Here is a 21,194-nt window from a genome sequence, read left to right as displayed (position 1 = left end):
AATCATAATTGATCACATTTGTCATGTATCTGTCATGTTTATCTCATATCTTTGTTTTCTATCTTTTCTATACATAATATACGCAGTCTTCCACAATTTACTACTTTTCCTGATAATCCGCCACCTGCGTAGAGATGGATCATATCGGCTGTGCTTCCGGAGGTCCGCAATGAATAATAATTCTGCAGTTAATCCAAAGTTTTACTGGATGCTGAGGGGCAAAAATCAAAATATAAAGCGGTGGGAAAAGATAGATAAAAAAAAAACTTAGCAAATTGCCGTATAATGCGTGAAATGTTAATCAATCATGCGAACATCGCCGCTTGGTGTCGTATCATCCCACTGGGATATCAGTTTTTCATAAGTCATAATTTTAACGGTGTCAATGAAGTAAATAAAGAAGTATCCGTGCTTTTGTGATTTTCCATGCCTGTGTGATGACTAGCACAGGCTATTTAATATTCACAGGAAATGGATATAATGCATATGATATCTCATTACGCACGGAAATTAGTTTTCGGCCAGGAAATGTGGTTTTTAAACTGCAGAGAATTAACGTTTTCCCAGATCCGTGACCTCACCACAGCGTACCTGCAATTACATGTGAGCACTCAGACAACAAAATAATAAAACGCATAACATTTGCAATCTCAACTTTCTTTTGCAAAGTGTTCTTTTTATGTAGAGCTATTTTTGCGAAAATACACATGGTGTGTTTACGAGAGCCTATCATCCTCTACTGCGCATGCTATTTGTCTATGTGCATGAGTAATGATATTGCATTCCCGCATAAAACAAAGTTATACCGGTGGGCAAAGCATTTCCGAGAGGTCTAGTCCCCATCCACTGTTTTAACGTTACTCCACGTAAAATCTGATCACAGCACAGTGTTTTTTCCTAATTCTAGACCAGTCCCGTCCTATAAATAATTTCACCGGTTACGTGTGATCATTTGCCAGCTATCACAAAATCGTCGCTACTCTCGCTTTACCCTCTACGCCGTACGCCTTTAAATGCATCACAAATTTATACATATGCATCCAACTGGTTTTGTATACTGATATACGATGTATATAGGACAAAAGCAACTGCAAACTCGCAGCTGCTGCAATATTCCCAAGCACGTCGATGTCGTCTTACATCAAGGTCCCTGGTTAAACGAACAACACGTGTTAAATAATAAAATGTCAAGATGCGACTGTCTTACTCGGGTGAAGAAATGAGATGTCATAAAAATTGACCGACCGATAGGTCAGCTCACTAGATGCCCCACACGTAAACAGAGCTGTTTATCGCATGGAAAATACCTCACTATGGTTAATATTATATTCATGCACACGTGCACATAAAATATAGTTTGCTGTTCCACACTCTCACAAAAGATTTTGACTCGAAATTAAAACTCCCTACAAATAACGACAACTTTACCATAAATCTATAGATTGAGTATCACATAAGTAAAACAAAACAAGTGTAATGTGGAGAGAAAGCAGCCTGGTGTACCGCTCACTGAAACCGAGCAATGTATTGCTTACTATCCCTGGCAAGATCTACTATTAAATTACACATCATGGAAATTACAGTCAACAACTCATCATGACAAACGTGCTGACAAGAACGCCAGGCCTTAGCAACGGGACTAAACGAGAAAAACCCTATATCCAAGACAAGTCGCATGCGACTATTTTACATGCAAATTTTGTGGAACACTGCAAATCGAACGCTATAAATTGGTACTACAATTCGTATCCTATGAACGGGACTTAACTGGATACAGGCCTACCGATTGATATAGCAGTTTTCATCATGCAGGGCACCAAATCACGTGACAGCTAACTTTGTAATTTGGGAATATTCTTTCTGTGTTGATCTCTCCTTGTGGGCTGACTGTCAAAAATGACCAATTTAATACATTTACAAAGTGCTCATTCGATTGTGTGCCAACCCGTTTGTTTGGCAGCTTAAAAATTGGATCGAGGTCAAAGAGTACAGTACAAATAGTAGATCTGTGAATCCCAAGAAAAAAAATCTGATCGTTTTTTTTTCTTCTTTTAAACCAGCATGCGATCATAACTACGCTGATATCTTTGCAGGCATCTGCATGTATATGTAGCATAAATCATAAATCATAAGACATATACATCTGTGTTATAAGGGATCTATCGTAAATGCCAAAAGTATGAATTTTTATAGCACCTCTGTTACTTTGTCTTTCCAGCGACAAAATAGACGACTGTAGCCTCCAAAACACAGAAAAAACGTAAAATAATCGAAAGTAGTCTAGTACACGAAATAAATCAGTGCGTTGTTGTTGCATTTCGCTTTATCACATCTCCAAAACAGTTACGCAAAAAAAATATGAGACCAATACGCCTAGACCGTCCAAAACAAAGAATACCTGCATGTATCCAGATATCTATTGTGTACCCCTACACAGACAATTTACCTCTACGGATGAAGCACCTTTGCATAAAAGTATATAACAAATAGCTTTTGTTGCGTTGACAAAATGGTATATATATATATATATATATATATATATATATATATATATATATATATATATATATATATATATATATATCGAACATCCGCAATACTGGTAAAATGCAACTGAAGCTAAGCAAACTTAGTGTAATGTACTTATGTACACATACTGAGTCACACAAGTGGCCTGTGGCAGTTGAAATTAGATGCACCGTCGGGTTTAGTTACATCAACGCACGTATAATACTTGAGGACAGATTTTGATTTTGCAATATATCATACCCTTTATTCTATTACATGGACATGCTCAAAAATTGTCCTCCGATCTTTTAACAGGCTTATCAGTTACTTTGCCACTTTATTTCTTTCTTAATTACTCGCGTGAACAAAAATGCGTCACCATTTATATAAATGGATCAGCACTAAGTTAGAAGTACATCGTAGTGCTTTTATATTCCCCTTTTATATGAAAAGCTCTAAGTGCCCTCTGAACAAATGTGTTTCTTCTGCAGAACTTATATGTAAGTACCCCCTCTATGTTCTCCGTTTGATAAGCTTTGTTATATTTTGCGATACAGTGATTTTGTCAACGCTGAAATTTGCATGTGTAAAGCTTAGTTTATTCATATAAGTTTACCCATGCATAACGACATAAAAAGATATTACAAGATAACCGATACACCTACACAGGTTTTCCATTACGCCGTCCAACGGGACCGTGCCGTGTACTAACAGTATACAGTATCACTGCTGAGAATGTATTTTCTCCAATAGACACTTTATTTACACTTGATGTATATATATATATATATATATATATATATATATATATATATATATATATATATATATATATATATATATTCAAGACCGCTATTTAATGGTATTTTTGCAATATTACCGTTAATCTTTAAAATTATTCATTAACTTGCCTCTCTGGGACATTTGAGTATTAATAGATTGCTGTTGCTGTGCTAGAATCTTTTTCTATATGAAAATGTATACATTGTGTATATTTTAGCGTTTCAGGTTACTGGAAGTCATTATTATAGTGTATTATTGAGGTCTTCGCATGTTGTTTTGTGCGGTCTCATGTCTGAGGGCGGGGACAAGGCAAGACTTCACACCTGTGTCGTGTTAAAGCTGATACGTGACGAAATATGGACCATGTATCACACGTGTCCTGCTTGGCGATGCCTGTGTTCATTCATACATTTAGATGTTTAAATGGCGAAATTTTATTGGAAATAAAGTATCAGTAATCAAGGATGTGCTGTTCCTCATTAAAAGAGACTGATACACATATGTCCCTGTTTGCTTGTGTAAAAGCGGATTGCAAAACAGACGAAAGGAAATTTACAACAACGACATCCCCATGGCACACGTTTGCGTCAGGTCACAATAGGTAGGCCTAAACATACAATAAAATGTAGTGATCTCATTCTATAGTCAAAAATACGGAAAGCAATTGATGACGTATGTGTTGATTTGTAAATAGTATCCACGTATAACGCTGACATGAGATTTACACTTAAAATGAATTACGCCATTGTTAATGTCAATGCTGTGTTATGGTTCCTTCTCTCATTAAGTCAATGTCTGCAGACGAAATGCATTATGGGTTAGATGTAAAGGATACGTGAGGGAGGCCGAATCACAGATCCTCGCACAGAGCAAAAAATATCATTGCTGTGGTTTAGGCTATATGTACGTTAGTAATGACCTTTTCTTGCCCTGCATCTACATATATGTGGTGAGTCAGAAATCGTCCATTTCAAAGCCAAAGAAAATGGCAGTAATAATGCTTTTGTATGACGCCGAAGTTAAGTATATAAAACACACTTACACAAAATGTATTTTGTAGTCATTTATGATACAGGTGTATAGCTGTAATAATAGCTAATAATTAGCCTTCATTCGAGTTACTTTCTAATATGTCTTTATATGAAATGCTACGTGAAATGTTAATGTTACCGTTGCTACGTTGTCTATTTTTGTTAATGGATTAACAACAGTTACATTTTTTTAAGCTTCCTTTGTTTTAAGTACGATATGCGAACGTGTCAAGTAGACTTAAATTTAAATGGTACTGAATGAGACACGTGCAAAGTAAGCACTAACTCAGCATTACAATACAACAATGTAAGGAGTGGAGTGAGGAGAGAGCGTACATCTAAAATGATCTTGGTCACATTATACCCCTAGAACACAGGTGTCTATTGTTTTCCTGACACTACTAGAACCCATGGCATATAGGTAAGGTATTGCTCGTAATACGTATACGACAACACCCCCTGGGGCGTTTTCTAGTGCGCTAATTACCAGCGAAGCTATGTCTTATTAAAGTCACTGTCCGTCCAACTTACGAACGACAAAGTAAATTTGTAACTTTATGAAACAACTCCTCAATGTAGTTGATAGCGTAATACATATAAATAATAACATATAACTTGCATGCATTGAATTTCCCAAAAGTGTAAGCCTATTCAAGACAAACTTATTAATACTGAATGAGATGACGGGTTTTTTTTTTGGTTTTTTTTGGGTCTTCGTCTTTACAAAGGAAGTCACAATAATGCTTGTATGGGACGAATCATACAAATATAAGCATGGCTGAGTTGAGACTCTAATACAATACTTTGCAAATAAGAATCATAAAAATCACACATATATATATATAAATCACACACACATACACACACATATATATATATAAAAATATATATATATATATATATATATATATATATATATATATATATATATATATATATATATATATATATATATATATATATATATATATATATATATATAAATCACACACACACACATGGACCGACTCAACACTTATACACGACGACCAAACGATCAGTCAAGATTAGGCTGTAAAGTGCTACTATTCACTTAAACTGGACATCGTGTCCAAACATTCGTGTTTTGCACTTAAAGATTATGGCTGATACACGTCTGCTACCAGGGCTTGCAGATTTCCACGATTGCGGATTTCTCGCGTTTCTTAAGAGTGTCATGACCATATGCAGTATCGTTAGTAGAGCTATCATGTGTTAAGGGCGAATAAAACACTATCGTGAAAAGAATTTTAATAAATCGTCATTAAACGTGGATAAGGAGAGAAGTTTGATTTCCTGTTTTAGATATTTTGTAACAGGGTAAAGTGCTTTGTAATTTGTAAGGGTACATTCCACGGGGGCCGTTTGGGATTATATTATGACCAGTGACATCACATACGGATGTGTTGATTTATTTATTTATTTGATTGGTATTTTACGCCGTAGAATAGAGGAAGCCAGCATGAGCTTGAACTGAACTCACAACGACCGCATTGGTAAGAGACTCCTGGGTCATTGCTCTGCGCTAGCGCGCTAACCGACTGAGCCACGGAGGCCCCAGGATATGTTGTTTCGCACACAGAGATTGGGAGACTTGAGCGTTAACAATGCATATGCAAGTAATCTTAGAACTGATCGAACGAACTTTGAAAACTACTTTGTTTAAGAAGAATGTGCCGGTGTGATGTATATGGGGACGTGAATGATACCAACCTGGTTCCAACAGAGCACGCTTTGAATCCGATGTTTTAAAAGCAGTGTACTCCGTTGGAAAAAGCTTCGAAACAAAAAGTTCCACTGTTTCAAAGGACATTTTTTTTCCATTTCTGTGTTGTCTTTGCCGTTTTATTCTTACTTGTTTTCAAATCGAACACTACAGCGGTGTATTTCCGGAGAAACGACGGCTAGTTGCCTTGTTGAAAGACATGGATATTAATTCCACAAGTATTCATATTCGAGGATTTTCACAGGTCTCTGTCATTGTCGTCATAGTTATAGTGCGGCCTCACTGGAAAGTCATATCAACGACACCACAATGTAAACGACACCACATAACGTAAACTAAATTACTAACTATATTTGCTAGTCACATTAATGGAAGCACAGTGTTTAACGTTGACACAGCAGCCCAGTCTCTGATTCGTATATCCATCGCGCAATAAACTATTTGGTGATTTGTTTTTCATTCATTTATTTATTTTATTTTGTTCCTTTTCTTTCCTTTTTTTGTTTTTTGTTCTCCTTTGATTTATTTATTTGGGTTTTTTTTTATTTAGTTGATTTATGCTGATTGTGGTTGATTTGGCTATTTTGTTTTTTTTTTCTTTGTTTTTTTTTATTACACTTAAGTACTAGTTGTGTTTAGAGACTACAATAATGTGGTAATAATGCACAACAGTTTACGATGAAAAACAGACAGTCCTTAAACCGTAAAACTCGGATCTTACGATACCTGCGGTCATCTTATTTTAAAATGGGCTAGTTTACGTTATAGATAATCCCCTGACTCATTTGCAGCCACAGGGCTGTGTGATATTCCTCTTAAAACCAGCAAAGCATTTTAATTACCAAGTAACATTCATCATTTAGTGATACTGAATAGCAAACCCAGAGGCTACAATGGGTCTTTGCCTTGCCTAGCAGCCCGGCTCCTGGGTCAGAGGTCGCCAGGTAGACGACTAATTATAAAGGTAAAGTGCAGTGAATACCTGCATGGAGTGGGATAAGCCCTTAGGATCGTATTAACCAGGATATGTAGGGGTCAAAATATACATGGTCACTAAAACAAATACGACGCTCCCTCTCCTGTTTGATAGGTCAACTAACCACCTGTTGTAACCTGTAGGTTATGCGCTACCTAGACAATGGATGTATACACTTAAACAGGGTTTATTTATTCATGGACATGTGGGCTCGTTTTTATATAGATAAAAGCTCATGTTCACAACATTAAGTTATCTGATTGTCAATATGTACCCATTACTGTGTGAGTTTAATGACTACTGAATTAAAAGAATTATGGTCACCCATTCCGTTCTTTGAATATCAGATACTACACTGAAGCAAGTAGTATATTAGATAACTACCGAAAGGTAACGGTTTTCTCCACGCAGGTGCAGCCCGGTTTCCTCCATCCCCATACCTCAGTACGCCATATAACCGGTATATTATTTCGTGCGGTTTTATAACCCGACCAAATAAATAAATACAGAAATACAGAGATAGTCGCTATTGACATAAAGAACGTGTGTGTTTATTATGCATTTTGTACGGAAGAAAGTACTCATGTACACACCCTCCTAACATTTCCCTGGCACTCCTTGTGTAATGTTCTGTAATATGGAGAGACCAAGTAACGGTAATGACTGTTTGAAAGAAACCTGTCGTGTGACCAACAGACTGGTTCTGTGGTTAGAGAATTCCCTACAGACTGTACACGTATTCTGAGTGGCAGAGAATTACACATCGCGAAACAAAGAGCATCAAGAAATATTATGTAGTGTGTGACAAATGATATACGTTTTATAATGCATTAGGACGCTGACCTGGTGTAAAACGGGAACAAAATTCAGAGCCATTGCTATATATACAAGCCGATAAATACCACTCATGTGTACATGCCGTTGTTCTAACCAGAGCGAGCGATGAATGCACGCGAACATACAGATACAGTCGCGACTAACATTACAAGTACAACGTTCCTAATGTTAAACGATATCCGTTCGCTATATAGAAGGTATGGTTCAGAGTTACACGTATAAAAATAGATAACACATCGTTTCATGGCTTTACTATATCTGTGTCATCATTCTAGTCCAACTTTTAAAGGGTAGCGATCTTTTTAACAGATACTCTATTGGGTGAGGGAGGATTTTTTTGCAACCATGTGATGATCAGTAGTCAGTTGTTGCTTTTTTGCATTATTTTTTATTCTCTTAAATAAATGTATTTTAAGAAGTAGCGAGTGTGTAAGTATATACAAACAGCCCCTGGCAATATCTGAGATACTTAGACGGATGGTACCAATGGTGAGAAGGGCTACGTTGTCACATCATTTTACTCTGTTCGGGGTGAATTTATCATTCGTTATAAAATGTTATTGTTGATTTCCTTTTGTGTTTTACGTAGATCTGTCAACCGAATCACTGGCATAAATCTACAATGAAGAATTTCATCAATTCATTATTATTATTATGACTACCAGCGGAATTTAGTAGACTGTGATGCTTAATTGTCATTCTGTGCGACCGTCAGAATGGCTCGAGCATTGACTGGGTGTCCTTGATTTCTCACTCATTTATCTGTGATGAAAACATTCATCAAGCAACTTGTACATTTGTGATTCTGAAAAAGGTTATATGGTGTCCCTACAGAAATACGTAGCATGGACTAGATCATGCTCCTTAATGCTCAGGCACGACTATCTGCGTTTGCTTTATATCACTGCAACCACAAAGGTCACAAGGTCATTTTGGAGCCATGGTGATGAAGCAGGAAGTGAAAAAAAAAAAAAAAAATACGTCTAAATCTTTGTTTCTTATAATGCCCTTTACACATGCAATCTCATTATGTAAAGATTGCACATCATGGTTTATGGTGGAGCTGATGTACACATTCCTTACAGCGCATGCGTCGCTCTCCACATTCGATTTACATCTCTGCCACCACTAGACTGGTTTGAAGCCCGCACGACGCACGTTTTTTACATGATGAGTGTGCATGTGACCTTGGCGTTGTTCAAGATTTCCTAATGGTGGCACCGATTTAATGCGAATGTAGAGAACGACGCATGCGCTGTAAGGAGTATGAGTTGTATAACTTCAGCCAAATGACGCTTATTTTTTGTTTCTTTTTTTTTTTGAGGCATCACATGAGGAGCGCGTGTAAGGGTTGTAAGGCTAAGTTGATTGTAAATCACCACAATGATTAGAGATCACTGTCTTGCTCCATGTGATTATCAGCTACAACAGTTATAACTTACAACTAGAAGTTACAATCAGGTCAACCCTACTGTAAATATTTACAGTCGACCCCAAATCATCTCTAATGGCGAATACTTGCAGTAAATAAATGTAGACTGCTACTTAGTTCTTTTCGACTCAAGGATGCAATGATTTGCAAATACAATTGTCTCAAAATGTTGTTCTTTTTAGCTGCCGAATCATTACCTGTATGATGTAGAATTCTTGTAAAAATGAAGGCAAGAAAAGTTATTCACCTGCACATTGTTCATTTGCACAATGTACGAGGCAAATGTGGTTTACGATCACCATTGTCATTTCTAAAACGTAAGCGTACAAATCAGGTTCAAGCGTTGTTCTCTTGTAGCACACGAGTACTACGTTGCTAACAATCGTCACAGCTTCAGCAGCAATGAAGCATGATCTATATATATATATATATATATATATATATATATATATATATATATATATATATATATATATATATATATATATATATATATATATATATATAAATAATCCATTTGGAATGGAGTGTGATTTCAATATACACGACATGATCGTTGATCGTTGATTGACATCAGTTAGCTACCCTTGAGAATTGTCAAATGTTAGATGCCATAGATAAATTAAACTCCAAAACACCAGGCACTACACGTTTTCTTGTGACCGCATGTGTATAGGGGGCCTATTACGGATTAATATACTATGTCGTGCTGAATGCAGTATTACGAGAATTTAGGGAACGGCTTATGGTGGATTATTATCTAATAAGTACACGCGGTTGTCTTAATAGATCAAGGGAAAAAATAAAAAAAAAACGTATAAAAAATTACGACACTAATAAATGATAAAGACAAGGTAAAATGTAATATGCAGAGTGTTATGGGCGATATTTAAGAGCGTTATTATACTTATACATTTTGGTAGAATAAAATATGATTCTGATCATGTGTAAAAATAGAAAAAATTAAATTGCTATTTGTGCGCGGAGAAAAATTCTGAAAAATATGCGTCAGAGGCAAAGAAAGTGAAATGAACAATGTCCATATCCAAGCTCGGACGCATGCGCACTTCAAATCTTTACCCTACAATCAAGAACAAGACATTGCCGCTTCCAACAAAAACACCTAGAGTGATTAACACTGAAACATAAAAAAAAAAACCACTGGGATGGCTGGTTTTCAGCAGAACTAATTAACACCGTTTTCACTCAAGTTGAGCTGCAGACTGACATTAGCTTAAGCGGGCTATTGATAAAGACATGGCTACCGGCGGTATGTGTTTTGGATGACGTGCGTGATAATAGCTGAAGGCATACATGTACACGTACACATGGACTTCGAATGCGCCCTGCTTAATGTAAATATCAGTTCTCCATGAAATAGGACTTTATCCTAAAGATTTTTCCCCAGAGTTAAGTTAAGTTAATGGAGAGTTAAGCATGTCCAGGTGATCGACATATTATGTGATAGGCCGTAAAAGTCAATGATGTGAATGAAAAACGCATTGACTCACGATCTTGATCCTTCGTTCAGGTACATGATTGTATAAGAATTAAAACCTTCGAATTGCAAAGTGTCATATTACTAAAATAATAAACGATAAAATGCCACAAAATTCGATGCATGCGCATTTTAAATATTTTCAATCGACCAGCCATAATTAGAAGAGGCTCATGAATAACAGGTACAGCAACAACACAGCAGTCAAACATAGTGCCTATACATAAAGCTTCAGTAATTTTTACCTCCTTTAGCATGTTATAAATCATACACATTCAATTTCATTTAAATTGTTTGATACATACCCTGAATCACCTAAAATTTGGCTCACAAAAGTGAATTTTTTGATGCAAATAAATGTCACAGACTATTATTTTTGGTTCTAAAACTTACAATTTTCCAATGTCATCCCATGTTCCCAGCAAATTTCAAAACACCTTTCTAAAATGAAGAGTACTCTCAACTCTCAGAATCAGGAAAAAATGGGTGAGTTAACTATGGATAAAATTTATGGTCATATAGGATACACAGATATAGATAGGTCACGTGGGCTTTAGCGCTTTACGTCTGTCTGTTAACCTTCGTACCGTTATACTTTATGCAATAACACATGGCCATGAATGATTGTGTAGCACCTAAAGCTTGGTATATAAAATGTACCTTCGGCACATATGGGCCTTAAAATGATACTTTTAGCTTCTCTGATAAGAAACTAATCAAACGGCACCAAAAAAAAAAGCACAACAATTAAATGACCCTTTCACGTGGATGAGCCAACCAGAATGAAACCAAATATGAAGTAGAGTAAACTAGGAAGACATGCATACATTCAGAAAATAATAACGCAATAAATCTGTTTTACCAGTGAGAGAAGAATGCTTCGGGATCATAAATCTCTGGATTGATTTACCAATATAACACGTGAATGACTTACAAATGATCAGTAGTTCGAGAAAAAAGTCGAAATGCTGCTGATTAGGTTTGGGTGCTGTCGTATTTTTAGATGTGATCAGCGGCTCTCTGCGTGTTATCCATATTGTTCATATAGTGGGTAGGGTTGTTGTTTTTTTTTTTTTGCTCTTTATCGTGACATGCTTTTGAAGACAACGCATGTCTCGTACCTTGTGACGACACATCGATATTTTTGTTTGTTAGACCGTGTAATGAGCATCCGCACAATAGCCGTTTGGCGAAATTAAGTTTTGATTCACAATCTTCTCTTTTTTTTCTTTTTTTTTTTGGGGGGGGGGGGGTAACTTCTTTTTCCTTAAATTATAATTCATCCTAGGAACTTTGAAGTTTATCACTTGTAGGATGTATACACAAATGGATTTGGATGACTTGACTTTGGAGAATATACAGCCTTTTATAATATAATTAACTCGATCACCTGTTGCGAGTTTCCAGGTATACATGTAATTTTACTGGATTTGCTATGTTTTTGCTCACTTTAGGTAAATGTTAAAATGTGAAAAAAGATAAAAATCCAATGAAAACTGATCTGCTAGATTGCTGGATTTATTAATTGCTATTCTCTGCCTAACCCTCTGCGTATGACGAACAGATATGCCCATCGTGCGTAGTTTCCGGTTCACTGACTTAATGTGTAGACCTCGAGAGAGACGTAAAAAAACCGAATTTTTAGCGGGAATTTTTCTGTTTATAACCACTATAATGGTTGCATGTTACACCCTAAGTAGCCCTACATTGTGCTTGATGGGCGATACGTCATCTCGAATGGTAACAGTGCCGGAGAAAGTTAGCTGGCCCTGGGTACCTTTACTTACAGTACTAACGTATGTGGTAGATAAAACTATTTTAGGAGAGGCAAATGTAAAACACTGAATCACAAAATACTTCCAATAAGCATCTGTCGTCCTACTTTTGCATTCGTCACGCGTAGCTTGAGTTTGCAATCACCCCCACACTATGTTTATCCTGCTAATTTAAAGTGCACCGGCATTGTTGGATTAAAAAATCTTCATTTCTGTGCAAATATGTACTCATGACTCCATCGTCAAATAATTCAAGCAGGTGCATTAGTTAAATTAACCCGTTCATGCATTGCTCGTATTAAAAACATGTGATTGGAGCTGGAAATTGTGCAACGTAATTGGAATTTTAAAGTCGTTCTCAGTTACAAAAGAATGGCACCTTTGCATGTCCTTTGTAAGTGATAACAAACTTCATTTGCTGACTTGCATTGAGTCAGGTTTTAAAACTACTACTAAATTAATACATTTAAGAAAATGTTTGTATATAGTAGGCGATAGTCCATTGCAAGCCTGTTTTTTTTAAAATGAGTTTGCTGAAGACACGAAAAAGTTTAATATTAGGTATATGTTAAATGAAAATCCATTTTAAACTGTCAGTGCAAGAAAATAACTGGATTTACTTCTCTTCGGATTCGGTTTATCAACAACACTTTAAACAGTGGATTCTAAGATGCGCATTTTTGACGTCTGCTTCCAGTGCAAAGAGACAAGGAGACATGGCTGCAATTCGCTAAACAGGTGTTGAAACGAACTACCTGTATTTAAATCGAAAAAATTAGGGATAAAGCGCCAGCATACCACCGTAGAACCAGATGTTTTGTAAGCAAATTACTCTGTTGTAAAACTTCTTTTTATTGAAAGAAATATTTTATTCTTGTAAAAGGGACATTGTTTAATAGTTTTCATCATTATCACAAATATTTCATTTAGAGTCGCGTCACTATAAACGTCCTTTTTCCATTTTTTCCCCCTGGATCACCTCATTCTAATAAGCTAGCATGATAACTCCTGACATACTTATAGCGCTGCTTGACATTAACTCCGCATGGACGACACCAGACCTGACGCTGTACATATATGTATCTGTCAATTAGCTTTATGAATAAACATGCGCACGCGCCGACACTAACCTACGTACAATGGTATTAAAAGTTAACTACATTCCCTCGTTTTGTCTTGTCACTGGTTTGATATTATCACTGTAAACGCATATGACTGTCAAATTAAAGAACTAGTATCTTCGAATCATGGTGGCAAGAGCAGAGAAAGGAGGCGAAGGTCTGAGTACGTTTGCACACTTTCCTGTTTTTACTTAACCATCTTGGATACTTGACCTAAATTCTGGAAAGAAAATAATTAAATGCAGATTAATCTGCACTTGAAAAATTACTCATAAACTACTCATGAACAGATTACAGAAAGGTTGCATGACCTTCCTCTGGCAGCATATTGGGGTACAGCGGTTATACTAGCCCATGTAAACAGGACTTCAATATGGCGGACTGGCTATATTGTTCTGTGAAGCTAATGATGTCACGTGCAACGCCCTTTTCACCGAGATATCGTCCGCATGAGAAACAAAAAAAAAAACAACCAAAAAAAAAAAAAAAACAGCAATTAGACGAAAGTTTTACCTTTTGCCTATACAGTACATTTCCTAATGAAGTGCTCCGTATATGTGATATCCAGCATTGACATAGAACAGTTTGCTATATCAGTGTGCCAAATTAATACACAACATAGGCAGGGAATAATTAAGACAATTTTAAAAGCTGAATGTGTGCCATTAAATATTCACAGATTTGTGTACTAAATTCTCCTACAGCAAAGCCACTTACCTATTGGGAAAGGTGCTGACATCTTCAGGTGATACCACAGGTAAATCCCGTTTAATTTGATAGACTCGAGATATCACGAGAAATCCAGAAGGTGGCGTGGGTAATTACGGTTTGTTTTCCCGCGGAGGCTCGGTGTAAATTCCATATACTGCCGGACACATCAGTGGCATGTAAACTGTTTAGTTAAAGCGCGTATGGAGCTTCTGTCGCTGAAACACTAGCAGTGGCGTCCTTCGACCTTTGACTCCAGGTCGAACGTGTCAGGCAGGCGAAAATCAAACATGCGTTGGTTTGTAAGGGTGGAGTAATCCCGCTATCTTCCTCGAATATCCGTCCAACTCAGAAGAGGGTGTGCTCCGTCCCACGTCACAATTTACTGTCACAAGCGGAAAACCTGTAAAGATAATAAAATGTGCGTGAACATATATAAACAGCACGAGGTCCTTTTTTTTTAACTTTTTTTTTTTTGTCGTCGTACTTGTACAAATTTGCCACAATCTAATTCCCTGACCTGTTATCTCTACATGCGTTACCGTGCTTGCGTGCAGGCCTAAAACGTTGAGACCCCAGTCTCTGTCATAGCCACTCGGTTTAAATGATAGATATCTTACCACTACCTCACGGCGGTAAGGCACGAATATTCTTATCTGTACACACATGAACGTACATGGTCATACTAACTGAGCGTATACACCCAATAGCAGCGGTGAATCCAGCCCCATATTAAACCGGTTCGAGGTTATCCGTTAGTTTCACATGCCCCATTATCTATGTACCTTATACGCTAAATGACGAGAGCTTTCACGCACAGCTAAATCGCAGATGAAATGTTGTAACGATATATTATTTAGCTGCACGAAATGTACAAGTTAAGTGAGGGATACGTCAGTGGAAGACATTCGCTTATCACTGATGTTCAAAACACAACAACGCATCAACAACGCAATGACTGCAAAAATTGCTAAGTACGAGGTTAAACCCCAACTATTCATGACGTGATGTTTACTCAAGTTTAGTTTACGATGCAAACCAGGTCATTGCTAATCTTTCTTGAGTGTCATTTAACATGTACATATGTAGCATAAGTGGTGCATGTGGAATGTTACAACGAAGATGTACGACAAATATGTAAATATACGTGATGCCGCTATATCGGTGCTTAAACCTGATCGCCTTTGTACATAAATGCCCCAAGAGGAAAAAACATAACAGAAAGTGAAACATTAGGAAAGGGAAATATATGCGCTAAAAGGCTTTTAATGGCTTATAAATATTAATATTTAGGGGTGTTTTTTTATGGTCAGTAATTTGATTTTTTATTTATTTATTTGATTGGTGTTTTACAACGCAGACAAGAATATTTTACTTACACGACGGCGACCAGAATTATGGTGGGAGGAAACCGGGCAGAGACCTGGGGAAACCCACGACCACCCACAGGATGCTGATAGGGCCTTCCCACCAGTAATTTGATAATTACTCGATTATCTATCTCTACATCCATTATTTTTAATGACTTTAGTGATATTTATATAACAGATACCGAATTCATGACTGGTATTGTTGGCAACAATTACAGGTTTTAATTACGCTTTGGATTGCCACACACAGCGATGTTAATTTGGGTACTATATCTTTTTGTTTATTTGGTGTGTAAGACGTCTGTCCCATTACCGACATATCTTAAAGTGCTGCCTCAGTTAAAACACTATTTCGGACATACTGCGCTTGTCTATTCAAAACAGGATCATTTGTCACAGACAAGTGCTCTGGCCTCGCGCGAATAAGATCGGCATCGGGAAGTGTTCGGCATCTGGGCCCCATCCATAAAGAAATGATTCCACGTGACCATTTGTAGCAACGTGCACAGCTGTTCAGTGCTACCATAGGTTGCAATATCCTTACCACAGCTGTTAAAGTCCTGGATTTCGGATCAGGAGATCCGAGCTCAAATCTCTGCGTAATACCCACAGAGTAAATCCTCCAATTGCACTATACATGGGTCACAGTCGGCACGATTTCATCAAGGATCAATGGGCAATTTGGCTAACAGTAACAGTAACATCAACGGCCATAACTGGTTCAGAAGAAAAATACAAACGATGATGGGTCCTCTATATATAGATGTGCGCGGGACAGGTAAATGCTACACCATGCTGAAATCCAATCTACAAGTTAATGCACTGTAGACACACAATTTGCGTCACCGTGCAAACTGTCCAGATTTTCTTAAAACGATTTGGCTAAAATTCCTGGGTTGTGGGTTTAATAACGACTATCCAGAAGCTATAAAGACATGTTATGTGTTTGAAAAAAGTTGTTTAAAACACCTGTGTGGATGTAGTTCAGTGAGAATGCATATAATGTATATCAAACCAATCGTGAAGGATCAACGTGTTAAACATCATTTAATTTGCATGTATGAATATTCACATATATACACAGTGCTGTACATATAGGCCAGTGAAGCTTAGAGTGGTAATATCTCGTCTGGTATAAATGCCAAAATAACACTGAACCGTAAAGAGAAAAAAAACAGGTTCATCATTTAGCGTTTGGGGTAAATCCGGTAAATGTTTGCATCTGCAATAAAACAGCAAGTTAACATCACTCCTTGTTAAATATAAACTATACAAGATCGTGCTTGAACTGTGAAACCCAAATAGACAGCAGCTGGACTAGGACAGCTGAACACAAGAAACCACTTTTAATCAGCGCGAGTTTTGCGTAGATGTCAAATGTGATCCATTTCAAGAACAAACGCAGAGGTGTTGTTGCACGAAGCTAACAACGCCGCTGTTGAAAAAGAAAAACTTCGATGAGTATTAATTCATTTACTTGACAAATCAAGCCAGCACGACGTTTGAGTAAAAAACGAGTCTTAATGTCTAAAACATGTCAAAAATTTAGAATTGATGTGATATCGATCTAATAACAAGTCAAGATTAAGTTTCTTTAAAACTGTGCCTGCATTGTATCCTACAGACACACGGAATGTTGAAAATTTATACGTTTTTAATATACCCAATATAATATTGATACATACTGATATAGCACAATGTAATCACGATTACATTTCTTTACCACTTTAGCTTCAAGGTGGTCGGTTGGATATATAGGTAGATTGCGGATCTGAAATATTTAACATCTTTTGTACGTGTGAAATTTTAAGAATATATACAGCGGTAAGCCGATTTAATCTCACCGCCTGATATAGGCGATGACACACGATTCACATCCACGATATAGGCGATGACACACGATTCACATCCACGATATAGGCGATGACACACGATTCACATCCACGATATAGGCGATGACACACGATTCACATCCACGATATAGGCGATGACACACGATTCACATCCACGATATAGGCGATGACACACGATTCACATCCACGATATAGGCGATGACACACGATTCACATCCACGATATAGGCGATGACACACGATTCACATCCACGATATAGGCGATGACACACGATTCACATCCACGCATATGCAATCGGTAGCAATACGCAGGTTTCGAAATGCGACGTTACACTCTAAAATTCATCTGTTAATTTTAACAAAAACTGACTGTAGAATATAAACGTATAATAGAATGCATTCTACTATAGCGACACATTATTCTGTAAAATGCAACACACATAAAGATTATATTAGTCTGACAGTATATTACGTTGAATATGACACAGAGTTAAGTTTTAACAGCAGAAAACATTCTAGAATCACTCAGGCAACAGACTTAGTGTTAAAATAAGCAGATTCATCTATTGAGTCTACGACGACAGAGCCGGGTCCCTTTGCTCCGTAGCATCGCTCTACGTCAAATTACGGAAGTATTGAAAAGTAATTCACAGGTTAGATCAGATTTTCAACATGTAACACATAAACATTTATAGAAAGAACTTTGTTTTTGTTTCTTTTTAATACCGTATATATACGGATAATTATAAATTAACGTTTTATGTATTATTTCAAAACATAAGCTAATTAATAATCTATATTTACATTACAATTAAGTTTAATCTTACAATTTTACGTAGACTCCCAGCGTGTAAGTGTCCTTCCAGTGCTATGCGGGGAAACGCAGAAGTGTTAATAAAAATAAATGCTAATCAAGATGAAGTGTCTTGTTCAAGGAACAGATAGCACTAGACCAAATGTATAAGGAGTTAGATAAAGCATCTTACATAAAGTTTTAAAAGCATACCTTTTTATTTGGTGATGTTATTTTTGAAAGTAAGCAAATCGCACACATGGACAAAATCGAAAGCGCCTTTATGGTATCAGTTTGATGCCGTCAGATCTGGGTACACATTCGCTGACGTCAAGGGGATATTGTTTTGCCTCTTAGCCATTTGAGCGTGAGACATACGAGTGACACCGCCTCGCATGTTCGGTTTCTCTAACATGGCGTGTCCCACGGCCAGGAAATTATTTAGTTTATCAGGTTTGAGCAAAATGACTGTTAACAGATTTTCAGTGAAATCACGTTGGCCTAATGAGATGAGGACACAGGTCAAAGTTCGCATAACAGTAAACAAACTCCGTGCGCTTTTGTTCGGGCTGCGTACAGACAGGCGCCATGATACGTCAAACACGTTAGGTAAAACGAGTTTATAAGGTTAGTTAGGTAACTTTTAGCTACCGCCTGTGTACATGCAAAAATACTGAAATACGCCTTACCTGATTGTGACTTCTCAAGCGCTTTGTCAGTTTGAAGCGGACGTATGTGCATGTGCCATCCACGATGAACGGGCTAACGTCACAGCGTGGACATGTCGATATCTGCCTGTCTTCTGTGTTGATTTCAGTGCGCGTTCATCTGACACTCACAAACACCTGGACCAGTATGGACAGACAACGAGAAATTTAATTCGGGGATGAATAAATTAGATTCGTCGAAGCGTGACAATCCGGAATGTTTTACTTGCCCCTAGCCAGTGTGTCATGTTAGATGAAAGTATGCAAATTTTCTATGGGGCACTGGAGCGTAACGAAGCTCGGGGATGTTGGTTAATCCTGGATTAAACTCCAGAGTGGATTAACGTGCAGAATGTTACGAAGTAATGAATTTTGACGAGAAGTGTTATGTTTAGCGCACACTTACATGTTGTAATATACTGTACGTGCGATTAGCATTTCTTATTATCATGAATAAAATTTGAAGAAATTTCTGTGCCATAAGAAAATTCGTAATAGATCTTAAATTCATAGTTTTCCCTTTAAATCCAAATTATTACGTTATTTTCTGACGTGTATAATACAGTTTGGTCTGGAGGTTACCGAGTAGCCCCACAATGGCCAAGACCAATGCGATCGTTGTGAGTTCAAGTCCAGCTCACGCCGGCTTCCTTCCCGGTCGTACATGGGAAGGTGTGACCAGCAGCTTGGGGATCGTCGTGGGTTTACCCCAGACTCTGCCCGGCTTCCTCACACCACTTCAACGCTGACTGCCGTGGTATAAATGAAATATTCTCCAGTTGATCGTAAAACTAACATCAAATAAGTAAATAAACAAAGAAACAAATACGTAAATAAATATTTGAGTCTTCCTGCCTACCACACAAACATTCATTACAGATATAAAGCGCTTATTTCGCCTTATATATTTAAATTGAATACTTGGGTCCGTGCTTGAATCTCTCAATCTTTAGGACACTAAATCAAGGTGTGAGTTCAATCCCGGCCTGAGAAAGGCAGTTTGTAGAAGTCTATGCATTTTGCGACAAAAGCTGTTCTAGCGCAAACTTCAACTATTACCTTCTACCAGGGTTTAGCCTCATTTCGCCTACTTTCACACCTTTATGAGTCTCATTTCGCCTACTTCAGATTTTTCGGACAGGCATCCTGTAGATGGTTGGGGGCACACCCCCTAATGGGTTCCTACTGAGCGTCTCTCACTCATCGGCTGAGTGAACTTAGTAGAAGCGCAATGCTCACTGAAGTCTTGATGGTGAATACCGTTTGCATCAGAGTGACACTGGCAGAACTTTACTCACTTATCACAATAAATACGATCGCAGACGTCGAGACAATCATTAAGTAACATCATGGCAGCAGTGCAAGCACAACTTGAATTCATACCAACTACGAGAGGTGGGGTAACTCTTATCGGACTCTGGACGAGAAGTTACAAAGATTGAAAGAACAGTTGCAGGGAGAACAACTGACATTGGTGGAATTTGCCGACAAAGCATCGTTCTTGCTACACTTGTAATTTTTAACTGTCATCATTTATCACTTATCTATTTACCACTCTTATGTATTACATTCCTAACAATATTTTTTTTTACTATGATCTATGCGTCCATCTTTGGGTCATTCTTTTGTCCACACGGTCCCTGAGGTTTAATCGGATTACACCCTGGAGTTTTAATCCCATTAAATGGTTATCTTCACACCTTGGGGATTATCATTTCGCCTACCTCCAATTTCTAATTTCAAACAAAAGAAGTAGGCGAAATGAGACTACACCTCTACCAGAATGGCGTAGATATCTCTGCATGAGATGTGAGAAGTTCAGTGGTTTACTTTGAGCTCAGCATTTTTTTTCTTCACTCTCTAATCTGACCCACATGGAATAGGTGAAAATGTATTCAATATGACGTTAAATCCCAATGAAATAAGTAAAGCTGCATGTTTTAGACGCTTCGGGAATATTTACATGTAGTCGTAGGCTTAAGTAAGAGAGCGAATGAGGGCTTGTGGTTTAACGTCGTACTTAATTTGTCAGTCGTGTGACAACGAAGGAGTCCTTAGA

The sequence above is a fragment of the Liolophura sinensis genome, chromosome 2 (genome assembly GCF_032854445.1).
Source record: "Liolophura sinensis isolate JHLJ2023 chromosome 2, CUHK_Ljap_v2, whole genome shotgun sequence".
In the NCBI taxonomy this organism is placed as follows: Eukaryota; Metazoa; Mollusca; class Polyplacophora; order Chitonida; family Chitonidae; genus Liolophura; species Liolophura sinensis.
The sequence above is the reverse complement of the archived record's forward strand: the minus strand, read 5'-3'. Positions refer to the sequence as shown.